Raw genomic sequence first — 20,506 nt, forward strand, 5'->3', positions numbered from 1 at the left:
AGGGGATGTAAAGAAGTACTTTCAAAAAACTGGAGGCAAAGAAGAGAAAGCAAGAGAGAGAGGGGGGAGAAAGGCCATTGAGAGTGGAGGAAAAACTTGATGGAATCAGAGTTGTTTATTTTTCCCACCATCACTTTGTGCCCCATGACTGTCAGAGCTGCCACTATGTGTGAAAGACTCGTCTGCTGTGCTGGAACCACTGAAATGTCAGTACCAATAGCGTTCAGTGGGGGGCAATACAAAGCTGAATGAGCGGTGGAAGACTCCTCCGCAGTCATTTCTCCTCTGTTTCTCTGCAGCTTCAGCATGTGAAGAAAATGTTTCATTCTGAACAGGAACTGTTGTCCCTAACATTACTTGCAGCTATATTTTTATGGGATGCTGGATAGTGCCTCATCCAAAATGACATCTATCTAATTTATAGAAGTCTATGTATAAAAAAAGGAGAAGGCTCATTATATTTTTGTTCTTCATCTTTCATTAAAATGCTTAACAATTTTGTGTGTAGACTAAAAATGTTCACAACATATTTATCTAGTTTATCGAAATGTTCTGTAACAGCTGCTTTCAAAGAAGTTCTAAATGTCGCGTTTCATTAAAATAATCAGTTTTTCTCTGTCTATATTCATCTATCTGCTTGGAACAATCTGCAATTGTTATTCATTATTTAACTATTTAAGGTTGTGCAAAAAAACCAGATTCATGATGTTTTGAATTTTAGCTTATGTTAGCAGCTCTATCCTGCTGTGTAATGAGTAATAATGCCATTGTACACGTTACACGATACTTTAATCGTTTGCCTTGGTCATACAGTGTTAGCTATTAGCATGATACTATATAGTCTTTAATAAGCTTGAATGATGTTTTCACTTTCTAAAGGTGCCTGTTTACAGGTGAGTCATATTTCAACAGGAAACTGTTTTCAACCAAACTATACAGCTATTATAGGTTTAGCATTAGTGCAAACAAAATTGCTAGCAATAATCATCATTATGTCATGAAACTTTGCTAGTTTAGGTGTAGTCTCAACCAGCCATTATGCAATACTTACTTACTACTACTTACTAATACTTACTAATTAATAATTACTACTGCCAGTGAACACTATGTACTGTACGTGGTGTTAGCTCAGCTCAAATGTTTAGTACCCTGAAAAGCTAAAAGACCTTTTTAAACTGCTATTTAAGCAGTTATAACATTGATTAAGATCTATTGTTTACTGACTGTTTACTGGCTGTTTGTTGGTGCTTGCAATCAGTGCATCCCTGCTTCTGTCTGTAAAATAGCTACTGTCTTACATTTTTGTATTTTCAACCATTCCTCAAAGAGGATGCGGTTATTGAAGCTGCTGACTGTTACATGTAGGGGAGCCTGCAAAATGATTTTTTTAACTCATTAACAAGGAAGCATTTCAACAATAGATCCTGCTCTTTCAGATACATTGCTAATGTAATGATACCAATTTTACTGCATCGTGAAAAGGCTCGTCATGTAAAATCAACGAATGTTCCCACGAAGAGGATTTTGAGAGTGTACAAATCTCAAGGCAAATAAGGAGGCAGTTTAATTTCATTGCTTTAACCACGAAAAATTCAGTCAGAAAGCACAAACTGTAATAACATTCAGTGAAACTCTCTCAGTGACCTTTTCCTCAGAAATGGCAATATAATATTCAATAGATATGATAGGCTCAGAAGGATCAGATTGACATTTGTTTATCTCAGTCTTCCTCCGTTTCTGTTTCTGTCTCTACTCATCTCATGTTACATCATGACACAAGCCCAAAATGCTGCATTTCTATTTTGAGCGGGCACAAATGTCATTGCCCCGATGCCTCGCTGAAATGCCTGCTGTTTTATTTTGAAAAAGAAAAGTAACTTTCATATGGTTTCTGATCCATGAATGCCAACACATAACCTTTTGCAACTGGCCGTTATTTCAGCGTTCACTTATTCAGTGAGGGTTAAATCAAACCCAACTTTTATCCCTGTGATTTCTAAGTACTCTAGCTAATCTACTTTAACCCTCATCCTAAACCAAACCCTAAGTATTTAAAGAGACTACCAAAGATTTGGTGTGTGTAGCAACGAGTGTTTGTTGAGACAGACAGGGTTGGGTTAGAGGTTAAAGTACTTTTTAGAAATGAGTTCATATTTAGACAAATGCTCACTCACGCCACATACAAATGTATCTGAAAATAACTAATTTTAACTTTTGATCTCCCTTCCTGTTTATATTTGGGCCCGGCTCCCCCCATTAGTCTGCATTCGACTTCTAAATCTTTCATTAACGTCAGGTCCACGAAGGTTGCCGCTTTCCTTTCCCCTTGTAGTTTGAACTGTTAAAATTTTCATAGGACCTCTTTCTTTTCTCTCCATTTTCTAAAAACTGATTCAACAAGAGAATGATGCAGACAAAAAAAATCCCCAGATGAGTGAGAGAGAGATTCTGTGTTCGATTTAAAGGGAAAGACTGAGCGCTGCACTTTTACATAATGTACTGAGACACTCATAATGAAGATGATAATTGTTGCTAACTGCAGGTCTAAACACTGATATGTTTTATATGTTTTTGTAATAAAACTTAATTCGTGATCATTTGTTCTCTTAAAATGTTGCTTCAGGGAAATTTGATTGCATTGCTTTTTCAGATTTTTTTTCAGCACAATGAATTCTTCAACTGCACAAAAACCCGAAAAACTCAACTGAAATGAGCGACACTTCCACGTGGAAGTGTAGAGAGATTCCATTACCAGATAGCTTTGAGTAAATTGCATAAAAGAAATTACTCGGCAATAAGCACCCAAAAAAGCTATGAAAAAAACCTCACATTTGGGTGCAGGGTCCATTTGGTGATTTGACGTGTGCGACTGTGGCAGCGCATGGAGCAGAACTGAGAAGTAGGTCATCCCCATTGACCTGGCTCACATAATAAGCATACACACTGCATGTGTGTGTCACTTTATGATCTCGCTGTTCCAATTTGCTCTTAACTCAGAGAGGCAGAAAATAGCAAACACACAGCGAAATGTTAGAACCGAGCGAAAGAGGGCAAAGCATCAGAAGCCGAGCCAAAACATGACGATATCTGGCTGTCAGCCTTTTTAATGTTACATTTTACACGCCGCAAAGTCTTTTCCTGCTCAAACTTCAAAATGGAAATTGAATCTGTAATAGATTCAAAATGCGCTCAGGGTAAAGGTGACCAGAACCTGTCCGCGTTGGATTGTCAGGTACCATTTTGCCTAAACTGCCCACAAACATCGCCTACTTTAGCAACTGGGACAGAGAGAGAAAAAGAAGCAGCTCTCAATTATTCACATTTTTATAAAAAAGCTGAATAAATTATTTACATTTTTGTGAGCTCTTCAGTGCAACCTCTACTTGGCTTCGCTTTTTTGCCAACATCTAAACCATTTGACACCTCACATACACCAATATGTCAAAGAATTTTAATGATCCCTCAAATGTTTATGTTTTTCCCTGAATTGCAAATCCTATAATCTGGTTTCATAGGAGGGCTGGAGAGCTAGAGAGATTAACCCTCAACCTCGTGCGGTTGTTGAGAACAAGGAGCCTTTTCGGGGGCTTTCTCTCCTTGCTAAGGTCAGAGGAGATTAATATTAACTGTGCACAACCAAATGTTTTAAATTACACAGATTTTTTATTAAATGTAAAATCTAAGTAAATGTTTTGAACTTCCTCTTTTTGTTTAAACGTTCTACTTAATATACAATTTCATTGTACTTGGCCATCAATAATTAACGGTCACATCCGGGAAGCTCTGGAATTCCAGGTCCAAATTATTACATTAGCTAAAATATTTAGTTGTGCTACAAGTGTTGCATTATGTTCATACTTTATATCAGAATACATGCCTCAATACTGTGCTCAGTTACTAAAGTATGTTGCAGTGTCCGTGACTTTCACCATGACAAAACTGTAAAAAGTAGCATTTTATAATAAACTTACAAATTAAAATGTAAATTCTGTTAACTGAGAATTGTTGAGCTGATACATCATCATGTTACATAGTATCTTCCTGCATCCAGCATTTTTCTACAATGTTTTCCTGCACTATTAGCCTTCTGGCTCGTCTTGTATGTAATAAATCTTGAAGTCCAAGGAAATTAATTTTATATATTCAACAGCCTTGCTCACAGGTGTAGTTGTCATGAGTCCAAATAGGACAGAGGACAAAAAAGTTGGGTGAGGAACATGCCCAGAGTTGAAGCTAACGAAGTCCAAACAAATCAGTTCGCTAAATGTAAAAAAAGCTTTTTGAGTGTTCAAGGGAGGATTAGAACTCAAAATCTTTTTCCCATTTCCTTTCCTTCCTTCCTTCTACCTCCCTAACTTCTCCTTCATGTTCACTACAGTATGAGACTGGATATTTAACAAGTTACCAACAGTAGCAGTTGCCACACGCACGCACATACTCAAAGCTTTTGTCTGATTCCAGATACCCTGCCATGCTGATCCCTAACCAGCTTCCTACAATACTGGCTGTGACCAATCCCGGCCTTTCATGTTTCGAAGCGGTCAGTCACACCTAACAGGATTGGCTGGTGATAGTCTGGGATGCAGAGGCTATTAGTGATTATAATAAAGGGTGACATTTGTGAATGTGGTGTGGGTGCGTGTGTGAGCCGGTGCGTGTGTGGCAGGGTCTGTCTGGGATCTCACTTGTGTGACCCAGATTGGGTACAGTGGCGCATGTGAAAATGGAGGGCGGTAGGGGGGCGGAGATTATGTTAACAACTCAAAAGCTGCTGTTGTCAAGGACAGTTTTTGTCAGGGTGAATGATCTGTACTCTCCCACCGCATGCAAACATGCAAAGGTGCCTTTATCATCTATTAGTAAAGGATTTCTATATCCTATATAACTTTTAAAACCTGGTGATCTCAACATATTGCCCATAAATTCATGCAATAAACAAATGTAAAACATTTTATGGAAAATTAATCGCAAAATCCTCACTGTGTGCCTAAACAGTTAGCGCTGTTTTAGGCTCTGTGGCCAAAGGTTCAACAATAAGCATGTGTAATCAGCAGCTCTAACCACTTTGTTTTTGATTTTTTCTACTCTCAACTCTAAATGATGTCACAGGGGTTATCGCTAATGTGGTCTGCCAATTAGAAGAAAGTTGGCTTAAAGGAAAGGGAAAGGCAGCTAAAACACTCAGAGATGAAGTGGATGACTGCGCCAAGGCTCATCATACATGAACAAGCGTCATTTTGAACTTTGAATCACGGAATGTGACTTTAGTAGAGTCCAAGAGCAAAAATACAGAGCTGAGAGTGTAATAGTCATCTTTTTGAATTGGGGTAGAAAAAAACACCCTACACTTAGCTGGAAACAAAATGTCACACTTTTCTGACACCTTTTGATAATCACACATCACACTAGCTTGAATTCACACTGTAATAGAATTCACCGCAGCAACAGTTCAGTTAAGTGCCATTTACTGTCCCATCCTTAAAAGCTGATGCACTTCAACGTTACTTCTGGTTCACTTTTCAAACTGTACAGTAAGATCCTCAGTTGGCTATTTGACATAAGACTGACTGCAGAAAAGAGAGCACTCACTGAACCCTCATATGCTGCATTTCCAGACACTACAGGTTTAGTTAATGTCTTCTTCCATGAGCACAATTATTCTATAATGCCTTAATGCTGCCTCAAAATGTGTGCTTCGGATCCCCTAGTGGAGATGAAAGTGATTAAACTGTGGTTATGCCCTGAAGTGCTAAATTATCATAGCAACTTTGATTGGATAATGAAATGTTTTCGATGTGAAAATGGCCCCAGAGAGCTGGTAAAGATTAGGTAAGCGAGTGTTTGCATGCATGAACAGAGCACTAGTGGGATAAACACCACTCATGCAGCATTTGCATGACTCATGCAGTGTAGCATGCAAAAAGATCTGGTTTTCGGGAACTATTCAGGGCAATTAAGATTACAGATGCAAAATATCCTTCTTATCGAGTTATATTTACATGTTATTAAGGCTTTCCTACATAAAACAATGAATATCTTATAGTTGTGCACAGATCTCTCTGTGGAAAAACTCAGATTTTCTTTTGTGTTTGAAGATTTTTAACTTGTTGGAAATTAGGATTTCATCTTGTTGAGAATTTGTTAAGTTGTTGTCAAGCAGTCACCTTGGACGTCTGCTTCTTCAAGAAAAAGCTGATTACTTCTATATAAATTCAGTTTAACCTGCCTGAAATGCCTAAATGACCCTGTTCCACAGGGCACCTTGTGTCATGACACCAGAGATGTGGAATATGCTAACAATTATACTAGATTTTTAATACAAGGCTTCAAGTCATCTGTGTTTATGTTGAACTAGAAGGTTAGGAATGTCAAAAAGCATGATGGTATTCAACCTATCCAAGACCTCAAGAATGATGGATATTCCAAACACATCTGCCGAGCCGCAGCTGATTGAGTAAGTCCCTTGATGCGTATCAAATGTCCGCAATGTTTTTTCAGAACCGAACACCCCAACCTGACACCTGTGAAGGGGTGTTTTTTCAGGCAGCATGCTGAGAGGATCACTGATTTTGCCTTCCATTAGTAAAACTGAAACGTCATGTTACATAAACAATTTAAAAGCAGTGCTGATCTTTGGGATCTTCATTTTTGTTTCTTTTTAATACTCTGAGAAAGTATGACCTACTTGAGGATGGCTCCAAAAGTTAATTCATGCTGCCCACATAAGACAAAGACTCCAACCTACCAAGACTCTAATGCATACCTAAGAGTGAGTTGATGGATGCCAGTTGAAGTGACAAAATTATAAAGACATTTTAAGAAAAAAATTTTAAACAGAAAATGTTTACAAAGTTTACAAAGACTGAAAGCAGCATTTAGAACTTGGGAGAGGTTAACTCAGGGCATTCAGATTTTTAATGCATGGCAGAAATCATTGTGTGCCAACAAAGGCAACTGTACCTGATTGCTGCCTGCTAGCTTTACCTCCTGCTAACCTAAGTCGCTGAACTGGACTTCTGAACACACTTAGCATTTTGAATACAATGATGTGACAAACTACATTGTTTTCTATGTTGCTAAACCAGAAAGTCTGCTTGAATTTTGGTGTAGCATATTCAATATGTTACTTAGCACTGATTAGTAGTTATCTTTAAAGCTTGCTAATCAAACTGCTTAGCATTCGCTATTAATGTGATAACTTCTGGTTCCAGAAAGCCAAGATGGCAACAACTATGATGCTGGAATAATTAGAAATCCATAGGTGACAATATCAGTGAGTGTAGTCACATGGCTATTTAGTATTTAGTATTTATTTATTTATTGTCATTGTCAAGAACAATGAAATTGCGTTTGGGGCTTCCATACAACCCAAAAAAAAGAAGAAAATAATAAATACCCCTTAAAACCCAAGTGTACATATTTAACCCAGTGTGACTCCAATGCAATAAGACAATCCTTAGCAATAATGTTCGTAGAAATTCAGACAAAGACCTGAGAAACATGACAAAATGTTTCTCAGGCTATGTCCATCTTTTACAGTCTATGGATTTAGTTTAGGTTTTGTGTTTTTATTATTTCATGGTGAAATAGTCAAAGGTTCTTAGCTGATAATATGTGGAATCAAATGACCCAAAAAGCAAAAAAAATGCCATTAACAATGTGCAAAGAGACTTACAGAAATTGAACTGATTTGTTTAAGGATGCTAGATTAAATCTTTAGATTTTATCCGTAAAATTTCAGGCTGTTTTTATCATAAATTTGACCACACTAACATCACTCTGCTCCATACTACAGACTCTTATCAGTATATTTTTTAGTTATGATTTCCAAATTCACCAGGCAATACAACAACTACTTGTTCAGCGGGGAAGCATCATGCAGAATGTGTGGCCACTCATTAATTTAGTCAGAGAAGCAAAACTGTCATTTACATTTAGCGAACGAGACAAGGATTTAGATGTTGAAGAAGAGTTCGACTTCAATTATTTATTTATTTATTTTCATTTTTCTTCTTCCATTTCTCTGTGTTTCTGTTCAGAAAGATTCAGTATCACAGGTTTTACTGACCATATTGCCACATTAGTGGAAAGTTATTTGCAGTGCTGGGTCACTGCACCGTGGTATAATCCTCCACTCAACCTTTTAGTATAAACATGAATTATTTCGACTGCAGATCAGACAAAAAGGCTACACTTCAGCCTCCATTAAGTAGAACAAACTGTGTAATAGCCTGATAGTCGTACAAGCATTGTCAATTTCATATTTATATAGTTAAAATTTTGAAACTTGTCTAATAAGACACTGCAGCACACTGTTGAGGCTCCTGACAACTTTAAAATAAAAAGTTTGAGGAACCACTTATCCTCTCCACAGGACTGCACAAGCTGCCAACTCTCACTGAACCGATTGTGCTCATTGTCACCGTTTCTGATGTTTCCATAGCAACATTGCACTCTCATCTTATCCAGTGGGTGATTAAAGAACGCACTGGGGTGGATAAAATGAACTGATCTGGAGTGGAAATAGAGCGAGAATGAGAGAGAGAGAGAAAGGAATCCAGTATGTCTTGTCCCTTTTGAAGCGTGTTTAGATAGCAATTAGCAGTTCACCCCTCGAGCGTCTGAAGTAGGCAACTGCTGACGCTTTGAAGATCAAATTAACCAATTACGGGCAGATAAGACTCTCAGGAGTTCTACCTCCCCGTTTTATCATGGATACTACATGCTTGTGAGATAACAGAATATTTAGGGAGTAGCACTGCTGTCTGCTTGTCACGGCATTAGCCACCAAAGTTTTTCTGGAATACTATTTTTTCTTCTGATCAAAGCGTTATTGTACTTTCTTTGAAGCTAGGTCATATGAAGTGCTTTTCCATAATCGGTACCTGTACCTGCAGCATGCCCCCACTTTGGAGAAACTAAGTAGTGTGCTGCTTTATACACTGTTGCTAGCAAAGCCTATTTTAGCACTAACAAAATAACAGCAACCTAACCACCAAAATCAATATCCTAATTGTACTTTTGTAGTGCTTTACCTTAGACTCCGATCATTCAAGGATTTTAGAGATCCTCATCAACTGGTGCCATGATTGGTTAGACTTTTTAACAGATTCAAATGGACTTAGTGTTACGACTCCTAGTGAAGACACATGCAAAGTACAGCGGTCTTGAGTTTTGGTGATATTGATTAGTCTGACACTTGCAGTAATTAGCAGATACAGTATCTGTCTGTGCATTGCACTCAACAGTTTATGGATACAGCTGGCTAACCACGCTTGCAAACATTAGTTGATAATTGAGCACATTACTCTCTTGTCCAAATATGCTAACTTCAGGCTAAGTAAAAGAAAACAACATGGAAACAGCCAAAAATGTTAAATTTGAGGAACTTTGACGAACTCTGATGTCAAACACTGACTTTGGGCTCCAGAGTGGTTAGGCTACGAGTGGAAAAATTATGTAACCAAACAGCTTCAGAAAAGGTAAAGTCTAAAACAAAAGTAAAATAGTTTAAAAAAAACCAAACATGTTTCCTAACTTGAGGCCCTAACTACCTCAGGAGAAGACAACAATAAAATTTTAAGAGGAGATGGGGTTTGTGATTAAAAATGACTGTTGAGCTGGAAGTGAGAGTATGTTGTGAGAATACTAAAGTCAAAGCTGTAGTTGATCAGCAACCAGTGTTCTGGAAGAAAAAGTAAGTTATTTTTTGTCAAGGGTGTTTCTGAAGAGGTTGGCCTCAGTACCTCATCAGAAAGGACTGCCATACAGCGAGGTAAAACAGTGACACAACTTACCCTACATTTTCTTCATCTGTGGGTCTCGGATTACAATATATTTGGCTTCCAACCCTGTCAATAGCAGCACGTTGCTTAGCTTGCAGTCCATTAATGCTTCCTGCTTCTCAAAACTAGAGGCTACACTGTCTATAAATACCTCACACAACTCTTCTTCAAAGAAACCAAACCATCCGTTTTACATCAGCAACGCTCAAAGTTTAAGAGTGCACCTTATCCCTGAGTCAAGTTTACATAAACTGACAGATGTGCTCCAAGAAGGAAAACAAATGAAAAAAAAAAAACCAGCATTTGCTATATTTGTCTACATAGTTCCCACGCTCAGTCTTCATTCACGGGAGAGAAAGGGGGGTTTGAAACCTAAGATGCTTCAGTCAAGCCTGTCCAGGCTGACAATGTCTCAATGAAACATGTCGGGGGGAAACAGGAAAAGAAACCGTAACAATGCTATTGTTGCTATATTGGTCGGCAAAGTGACAGCTAAGGACCAAGTACAGAGAGGGTCTTTTTGTTTTGCCTAGTCTATTCATGTCAATGCAGACTTTGTATATGGCAACTTATGGTGAGCACATAAGTACTGCTATATTTGGATGGATTGGATAATTTCACTTCCATATGACTTCCATAGACAATGGTGAACAGTCTCTGTGAAAAGTGCTACACAAGCCGAAAACTATTTTACAAGTGTTTTCAGACAAGTTGGCATCTTCCAAACAAACTATGGACAACTGTGGTAATCTGCTGGTGACCAAACTTTGACCTGTACGTATCAAAATACGTGGGTTTATAAATCATAGCAATCATAAACTATTTACTTTTTTCCCCACCAAAAAGTTCTATTTTATGAAGACTATATGGTTAGGGGTTAGGGTTACTTTACATCAGACCTCATGAGGTTAAAGCCATTTCCAACTTCAACATAAACTATCACTAAAAGTGAGCAGCACCTAGTTCTATTTAATGCATTTGATTGCTTACTTAAGGCCTCAAGTTAGGCTACAGTGACCTCCCCTTCCTCAAGTTCTCCACTGTCTCGCAGATCAAACATAGAAACCTGGATTTCCTTGATCTCGCTGAGCCACCGCAGGTGAGAAAAAGCACTCGCAGACCTGAGCCCGTGTTATCCAGCTGTCACCCACATGATTCAGCACGCACAAGATGCATGCACGCTCTCACACACATGCACTGATGTGTACTTAACACGGCTCAGCACAGAGAAATTCAATAACTTGACCTCTGGGAGGCTTAAAAACACAGAATGAGCGACTTGTGCGGATGTGAACAACGTGTAGAGCATGTAGTGCAGCTAACCTGTATACGAAGGTGTTTTATCCTATCTGCACATACAGGGCTTTCAATAGAGGAGGAAGGAATTGGGGAGGACAGTACAGATAAACATCTCCACTTTCAAATTAATGCTGTCAAACTCCCTGCACACTTTAGTGGAAAGCAGACAAAACATTTGGGACCTCTGAAGCTGCTCTTACACACTCAAGTACTCAAGTACGAGTGCACTTTTAACCATCCTTCAAGGCACTGTCTCCTTTATGTGTGCCGGCGCTTCAAGCAACCACCAAAATATCCAGTGGCTCTTTGAATTTGGGTCACAAAAAGCCAGACTCACATGCTACGTAACAATGCCCACACACAGACTTTTTTGGTAAGCTGCCAAAGTTTTACAGCTAATACCTGTCGACCTCTTAAAGTGGGATCAGCTGATTTGCTCGTGTCTGTGGAAGCTGCCACACTTCAGGGAGGACCACGAGCCCAAATTAAAAGCTGAAGTTCTTCAGAACTCCTCGCTATAAATGTCTGTCTAGCAACTGTTTCTTCACAAGTTTCTTTTCAACCACCATACAGACTGGCTCCACACTACTCGCTGGCTCCACACTACTCGCTGGCTCAGTCCTGAAGCCACCGCTCTGTCATTATCATTCCAGCAATGCTGGCACTGAATGCTTCCACTCCTTATTTCCACTGAGAATACAGTCTGATCTGAGATGGAGGGTGAAAGCATGCGGGAATCCCCCAGGGACTGGGAGACTTAAGTAAACTACTCTAAGAAGAACTCCCTCTGAGACAGCCCACACCTCCCACACCTCCTTACAGTAAGCACACACACATACAAAAAAAAATAAAATACAAATCAAACTCCCCTCTCTTCTTCCTGTTCCTTACCTTCCACATGATTAAAATCCCATCATCCACAAACAAAAGTGAAAAAGAGAGGAAGAGAGAGAGAAGTGGGAGTGGGGGGGGAGGGAATGTCAGCTATCTTTGGCTCTCTCTCTCCTCTGTGGGATGCAGAAACAGCAGCGGCGGCGGCAGTGGCAAAAGCAACAGCAAGCAGCAAACTTGGAACTCAGAGAGGATGTAGCTGCGTCTCCGTGGCTGTGTCATCACCTCTCATGACATGTTTCCTCCCCTGCCTGTGTAAGCCTTTCCATCCTGACCCGGCACAGAGAAAGAGAGAGAGAGAGAGAGACGGGACAAAGTAGTGTACCGCCCCCCTCTCTTTATCCCCTCCTCCTCTGTCCATTCCTCCCTTTCTGTTTCCCTGTATTCAAATCTGCCAGCGAGCTGCTCTGTCTCAAAGTAGGCCAATCACTGAACTGCTGGGGGGTGGAGTCAGGGCCCGCTGTGTGTGCAAGTGTCCTTGCAGTCATACAAACAGACATTGGGTGTGCATGTCTACTTATCCTTGCAGTAATATGTTTTGCATGCAAATTCATATTCCAAGTGTGATGAGCACAAAAAAAAACATCCCGTAGTTCTCAAGAGTGGATTTTCAAATAATTGCTTAGTCTCAGATGCAATAATTGAACAAATAAAAAGCCAGACTCCAGATTATTTTGCTGGGTTTATGTTTTCGTCTTGCAAATATTTACTGCATCTCTCAGTCACTTCAAGTGCCCTCTAAATGGCCAAACCTCCGGGAGTGAAAAATGAAGCCAGTAACAGCAGCTCCAAGAGTGGTTACTTGAGCCTGAAATGCTAGAAAAGACAAAGTCCCCACAGGCTCTCATGTTAAAATGCCCAATTTCATAGCATTAAAATACACGCTTACAGATACATGAAGCATTTGGGGTGTTTATGGATACTTTCCCCTTTCGTAACAGCCTTATAGTAGACACATTTTTTTCATAACTTCTCCTGTTGGATATTTTTAAGGCTAAAAGTTAGAGGTAGGGCTGTTTTGATTGGCATAGATGATAACTATAATACTTTTAATCATGACAGATATGGCTTGCTTATGTGGCACAGATTGTCCAAGAACTTTCAGGTCTATTCTTGGTATATTAAAGTGCAGCACCATATTAGCCCATAGCTTTGCACCAGTTAGTGCTTCCAGCACATACAGATTATGCAGCTTGTTAATTGAGCTAGCTTATATTTACACCCCAGTCACTCAGGCCGAGATTGTCGCCCCAGTTGGCAACTGGCTGCCAACCACCATTTGGTATAGAAAAAAAAACTTCCTGAGTGTTTGCTGTAGGCAGCTGGAACCCTGAAGTCTGAGTCATCCAGGTTTAGAGTCCATCAGTGACCGCCCAATAGCCTCTTGTCACTGGAGAAAATCTATATTTCGCAAGTAGTTGGCAAATGGTTGCTGGAGGTTGGTAGGTGAAATTGTTTGCTAAGCTTGTTTGTTTACAGTGCCTGGTGAACCAAACTTCAGATTGCCACAGTTGTCCATAGTTTGTCTGAAGATGCCTACTTGTTTGCAAACACTTGCCAACTGCTAGTAAAGTGGTAGTAAAGTAGTTTTCAGTTTGCATAGCACTTTTTACTGTTGCAACATTAACTTTTGCTTTAAAGGCATCACAACCCTTTCATAGTTTCAGGTATTGTTTGGTAGTTAAGCATAATGGAGGACATAAAAACTGTTGTAAAAAACATTGCTAAGATTACATTTCTGATTATAGCTAATTTGTTTGGAGATTTGCAATGCAAAGTCAGTTCTTCAAATGCATCTGCACAGGTAGCATGCTAACACGAAGGAAGCCAAGAATCCAGAGCCCGAACTTAAACTGTTCCACAAATCACGTGTTGAGCTGTCAGGATTTAAGGCTCCATTTTCTAACTGTGCATGTTTCTAAAGACGAATCACTGTATTGATCGGTTACGCTGGTGCCAGTACTGAAAGAAAGACCTGATGTGTGTCCTCATCAGGATAGGGATTTGTGTTGACGTATGGGCCTACAAGTTTTACATTATTCACTTCAAAATAATAATATGTGTGTCTGACTTTTGTTGAATAAAAGTTACATAAAACTGAATTGCTTGAAATACAAGTGCAGCAAGAAGATGAGGAAATCTCTTATTACATATTACATACTGACACTATGTTTATCATCGTTGTGGTAAAGACACAAGTTGAATTTGACATTTAACTTTAATTTATACCAGCTGTGCTACAGTTAATAGCAGTTAGTGAGGAAGAACATTGTTTATGCTAGGGAGCTTAAAACCACAGATTAGTATAAATGCCGTGACCATGATTTGTTATTTACTAGGAGAACAACAAGCATAGTGGAAGCTGTACTAAAGGCGAATGCCATCAACAGCAGTTCAAAGTAAGAACACTTCAACAAATATGTTAAATATTTGTCAAATGAAGTTCTCTTTGTATTGGAGATGAGTAAAATCCACTACACATGAGACACCTGTGTATTACCTTCCATCTGTCCACCCCTGACACGTCCTCAGCACAAATTCACCCTCTGTAATTTATTTAAATGCCTCCCCAATGTCCCGATGTCACTCCCTCTCTCCCTCCACCTTGAAACCTCAGCTGTTTTGGCTGCTCCCCATAAAAACAATCTCCTCCTTTTTTTTTTCCCTTTTTTTTTAACACAGCCCACAAGGAAAGCAGCTTAAATTAATCTCCGAGATGCAAGTCAGTCGCACACGCAGCCCACGCTGGCCTGTCATTACTGCAATCTTTGATCCAGAATCTTCAGCTGCTTGGAAAGCCTACCTGTCTGAAACGCAGTGGACAGTTCATTTTGAGAAAGCGATTATGTGTGAGAAATGGCAGAAAGTCTGAATCAAAACCATTTTTGAGAAGTCTACAGTTTATGTTTAAAAAAAAACTTGATAGCAAGCAGCTCATTGCTAGCTTATCTGAAATAATCCCTAACATTTTTGCCCTAGAGAAGTGACTCCTCTAGTTTTTGAGTGTAGAACATGGTTCCTGCTCTTGCAGTGGATTGTCGGTTTAACTCTATCTTGCATGCTTGTATGGTTTGGCGTGAAAATATGTTGAATATGCCAGATAAACCTGTTTGTTTGGGTCTGCTAAGTCCCAAACAGCATGCCTAAAACTGTCAATGCTTGGCATTTCGTTTCACTGGCGCGTTTAACAGATTCCTATTAGATAATGTATTTTTGGAGTTCTTATAAGGTCATTTAGAGCCAAAGTGGTAAAATACGCTTAAAGTGGGAAAGTATGGCATGCTTAGTGAATTTTTTAAACATCAGGGAACATTTTCATATTCCAAACCCTAGACTAAGTTGACTAAAGTGTATGTGTATGCTCAGTGTGTGTGTGTGTGTGTGTGTGTGTGTGTGTGTGTGTGTGTGTGTGTGTGTTGCAGTTGCAGGATTCTGGTGTGTATTTCTGGCGGTTGGAGTGGGATCAGTCGAGGTGAGGCTGCTGCTAAAGAATGCTCTTTTGGAAAAGGACAAGGAAAGAGTTTCCATCTCGGGTCAGTTGCCGGCAAGAGAGCAAGACCACTCACTTTCTGAACACTCTTTACCAGGCCGGCAAGATGTGAAGTGTTCCCTCGCTATGTGAAGAAGGAAAAGTAAAAGCACATGCAGTTAGTAAAAGAAAAAGAAATGTCAAAGGAAAAATATGACCCTACGATCTAAGAACTAAGAATAAACATGAGTTGACTGGTGAAATTGGAAAATATGTCTCGCTAAAGGTTGGAGTTTCAGGAGTGCCTTTTTTAAGTCTCAGATATTAGCTTCACAGAGATGGCAAGCATAGTCAGCTATGCTAAGTAACATACAAACACATTAATCGAATTTCTTTCTGCTGGTTAGTGCTGGTTAGTGTGATAGAGTGTGATACAATTACAGTGTGATGTAATTGTAGCAAAATTCTTAAAAAGCCCACCTAATAATGAAAACTATAAGAACTTATACATTTTAAGATAGCTAGTTACAAAAGTATCCTGCTGGTACCACTGAGGAAACTAGCTATACACATACCAAAGCTGTATTCTTAAGTAGACGTTTAAGCTTGATTGGGACTTCTATGGAAAATCTGGGTCCTAACTTACGTCGTAACCTGAAACTCCTTTTAGTCCTACACCATAACCTTCCACGCCACTCAAGTCACTGCCGGCTGCATCGACCCAGCGTGTAGTTACATTTCTCAGGAGGTGCACGTCAGGTTACATATAAGGTTACGGTGTAGGGTTAAAAGGAGTTTCCGCTCCTGATGGACGTTGCAATGTAGATTTCCTGCTGAAGCATAAATAACACAAAACTCTGTTTCTGCTCTAAAGTTGGGCCTTTTAACATTTGAGGATGACATATTTTCAGAGTCAGACCCCATTGGTCATTTAAGGAACTGCAGTTTTTCACAATCAGCATAACGTCAGTAAACTTGTGTACGATCGCCAGTTCCTGTTGGAATTACGAACATCGACCAGTTCTCAAGCAGTAAATTCATCAGACCATATCTTTGTGATGCTAATACCTGCATATAGGTCCCTACTGATCAGAGAAAAACTCTTTGTGAGGAAGGTAAGTTTGGTCTGAGGGATTAATGGAAGTCTAACAGAACTGCTTTGAATCCACGCAGACATGTTCTGAGCTGCTGCCACTGATAATCAGCACACTAATGTGCAGGAGTATGCTACATCTGTATCTGCCTACATCCATAAATGCACAGAGGACCTCTGTGTCATAAAGAACATCCCCACTAAGGCCAGTGAGAAACTATGGATGATACAGGAAGTACATGAAAAACTAAAAGTACAGAATGAACCAAGCTCAACTGTCTACAGGGGATGCCATTTCCTCTGCTTTCCACCGGAGCTTGGCACTTGTGGAGGAGAAGTCATGTATGAATGCTTCTTGTTGACTTCAGCTCAGCATTCAATACGGTCAGCAGATGGTCAACAAACCAACACCCAAGGGTATCTGGACCCCCATGTGTAACTGGCTGCTGGACTTCCTCACCAACAGACCTCAGTCAGTAAGAGTGGGAAACAGCATCTCCAGCTCCATCAGCTCGCCTCAGGGCTCTGTTCCGAGCCCACTGCTGTTCACGCTGCTGACATATGACTGCAGTGCCGCATCTGCTTCTAATCACATCATCAAGTATGCAGATGAAACAACAGTGGTAGGTCTCATTAGGAACAGCAATGACCTGTCCTATAGAGAGGAGGTGAAGCGATTGGTGGAATGGTGCAGTGTTAATAGTCTGTTCCTGAACACTGAACATTAAGAGGAGCAAGGAGATTATCATCGACTTCAGGAAAAAACAGCCCAGTCATTCCACACTTGTACTTGAGAACAAGTGCTGTGGAGGTAGTCAAAAGCATCAAGCTTTTGGGGGTAGAGATAACTGACAGCCTGGACTGATCATTTTATACAGGATCAGTAGTTAAATGGACTCAGCAGTGTCTGTACTTCCTGCTCCTGGATGAGGAGAGCATACCTTTGCCCTCCCATCCTCTCCACTTTCTACCGTGTCACTGTCGAGATCGTGCTGACCAGCTGTACCTCCATCTGGTTTGGCAGCTCCAGGGTCCCAGAGAAGAAGTCGCTACAGAGAGTGGTGAGAATTGCTGAAAAGATCAGTGGGACTTCTCTTCCATCCATCCAGGATATCCCACACAGACGCTGTCTCAGCAGAGCCCGTAACACCATCCCTACTATTCAAATTGCCATTATTCATTTGATTGATGTTAATCACCAGTCTATTTTGCCATCTGACTATATTTTGTTCTATTGTTTTGCGTGAACAGCTTTTACCTATTTCTTTAAAAAGTGCTGCCTACTTTTGAACTTACCATTTATTCAGTTTTCTGTACCACTAAAGTGAGAGTTTGCTTTCCTTTGAAACAAAGTTTTGTCTTTGAGCGTACACAGACTCAAAATGTTTTATTCCACTGATGCAACACTGTAGACATGGATACTGTATTGTGTTGCATTGACAGGTCGTCTGTTACTTTTTTTCCCCCCTTGGAAGTTATCCAACAGCACTCTTTGGAATTAAAACATGAACACGAGGACTCTTCATTCAAGTCTCTCAGCACACACACAGTAGCTAAAGCTTTGTGTGTGTGCTGTAAAGCAGCGTGACTGTTTTTCACTTTGAACTATATATCCCTGTGATGCCCCTGGTGGTATTGTGATTGTGCTTCAAATGTCATTGTGGAAAAAGACAAAAGGGTGCTGAGTATTAGAATAATAATGGCTTCATTTTATAACTTTTAAAGCAAGAAATAAAAGAAAAATATTTTTTTCTTCTTTTTTTTTTTTTAGTAAAAACACAAAATTTTCCATTCTGTTCAGAAATGTCATTTCCGTGGAGATGTTTTGACACACACATAGAAACACAGATGTATTCACAAACCAGAGAGACCGAGAAAGTTTGACTCTGTTTGTATTCAAGGCTGCGGTTTTGTTTGTACCCAGAGAGCTTTTTTTTTTTTTTTATCATCAGCTGTAAGAAAACATGAGACAGATAATAAAGTTAGTGACGGTAAAAGCTTTTCTATGGAAACCCAAAGCAATATTTCCAAGCTTGATTTTTATCGTCTGCTTTATGAAGGCTGCTCCATCTTTTGGTAAAATATAGGGTCTGTACTCTTGCCTTTTCATTTTCAAGTGTCCCATGACGACTCTCAATTTGGGAAAGGTTGGCCTCCGCTCAGAATTTAAAGAGGCTTTACTTTTAACTACCAGGAATGAGCGGAATGCAGAGGGGTCTGTCTCCTCTCTCGGACCATTACAGGGATAAAAGACGACAGGGTTATGACCAAGACCTTTGCAGAGGGCAGCAACGCCATGGGTAGCCTGGGATTTGTAGGATTTACCTCACGTGTGCACTTCAAGGTATTTAAATAGACCCTGGTCAACATCCTGGGTGAACGATATGCAAAAAGACAAATTCTGTAGAGTATCCAACAATGCAAATCCTTTCAAACCCACCAATCCGTGCTAAAAAAAACATCAGATCCATCTGCATATTATCTTCCAGAGGCACTTTTACGACTTGGATGGAGAGCATCTTAAAACCTCCCCTCTTCACTGATTGTTATCTTTAACAGTATTTACTGTATGACTCATGTGAAGCTTGGGAGATATTCTGTATAGGCCTTCTTATGTTTGCTCTCAATTGCAGACCTTCTTGTATAAGACCAAAAGAAAACACGGGGCCATCTTTGTAGTTGCAGTAAAAGCCCTTTTGGAAAATGCCAAACAGATTTCCCCTCAAGCTGACCTTTGGCCCTTTTTTTAAGAGCAAGTTCACATGCGGTCAGCAGAGGACTGGTTTTAATCAGGAAGTCGAAGACATACAGCTGGTACCAGCTGAGACATTGTCTGCTTTGAAGTGCAGTTTGGGATTTAAGAGGGTGTAAAGTAGGAATGAAGTTGCATTTTGGTTGTGCTCCTTTGTGTGTTTTGGGAGATACTCTTGTGGAGCCTGGAAGCTATCTGTCTCTGTCAAGTGACCTCAGTAAATAAAGTGATCTAATCTGCGAAAAACTAATACACAGAAAAGCCTCGAAAAACAGACATTAGGAAGGGACAAGAGGCAAGACAGACAGATTAAGAGATAAAGAAGAGGGGGGGGGGGGGGGGGGGGTAGTGCAGGAGATAAAGAAATCAACATGATAAACACTAAGTGCAAAGTCTCTCTTTTCTCAGAAAATGACTATAGATCAAGAGTAACCTTTCTGTGTCAGCAAAGAGTAGTTCCAATAACAAACAAATCAGATGTGGGGCCTCAATTTGCTCTGTTAGTACACTCCATGTAGTGCACACTATTTTAAAATAAATTATATTGCATATTATGTGAGTTTGTCTCTAATCGAAGACAGTGACTTGTCTTAGTTTTAACTAATTTGACCCTACACCTGGTATTTCAATGAAACGCTGCTGCTAGCTAGTGACCAAACTCAGTGATAGGTTGCTATGCAATGGCTAGCTAAAACTGCTGTTATCCTATGCTCTTCTACTGGAACAGCAATGTTATTCAGGTAACCTGTTAGAGCAGGGGTGTCAAACTCAAATACACAGTGGGCAAAAATTCAAAACTGGAACAAAGTCGCGGGCTAACGTTAATATTTATTGAAATATATTTATTCCTCCAGATATAAGAATGAATCTTTTCTTATGGACTCAAACACGTTTTGCTGAAAAACTGTATGAAAAACTGTAAAAATATGGAACAAGCAAAGCTTAATACTAAACAATATATATATTAGCTGTATAATACCAGTAGGCCAGCTCTAATAGTAATTTGGTATGGCTTCACGGGCCAAATGTAATTAGGCTGCGGGCCAAATTTGGCCCACGGGCCAGAGTTTGACACCTATGTGTTAGAGGATGTTCAGATGGTGAAGGTTTTATTCCAAGAAAATATCCTCCACGCCATGACATCACCACCACCAGCCTGAACCACTGACATAAGGTGGCTCCACACTTTCATGTTATGCATGCCAGACTCTGACCAT

The 20,506-nt window shown here is 39.9% G+C and overlaps 1 protein-coding gene across 2 annotated transcripts in view; it reads right to left on the reverse strand.

The window, feature by feature from the left end:
* The window catches only part of LOC147302384 (E3 ubiquitin-protein ligase Midline-1-like), a 128,952-nt gene that overhangs the window by 84,035 nt on the left and 24,411 nt on the right, over positions 1 to 20,506 (reverse strand). The window contains exon 1 of one of the 2 annotated variants that reach the window (XM_086283663.1): positions 11,976 to 12,247. The exons of the other annotated variant lie outside the window; for it this stretch is intronic. The gene's annotated coding sequence lies outside the window, so the exon portion shown is untranslated. Of the gene's footprint in view, positions 1 to 11,975; positions 12,248 to 20,506 lie in introns of those variants that run through there. 2 annotated transcript variants of the gene reach the window in all.

Source organism: Aulonocara sp. 'chitande type north' Nkhata Bay, linkage group LG23 (genome assembly GCF_057382095.1).
Source record: "Aulonocara sp. 'chitande type north' Nkhata Bay isolate Kocher_YH1m ecotype deep benthic linkage group LG23, A_spYH_male_GT1.1, whole genome shotgun sequence".
Lineage (NCBI taxonomy): Eukaryota > Metazoa > Chordata > Actinopteri > Cichliformes > Cichlidae > Aulonocara > Aulonocara sp. 'chitande type north' Nkhata Bay.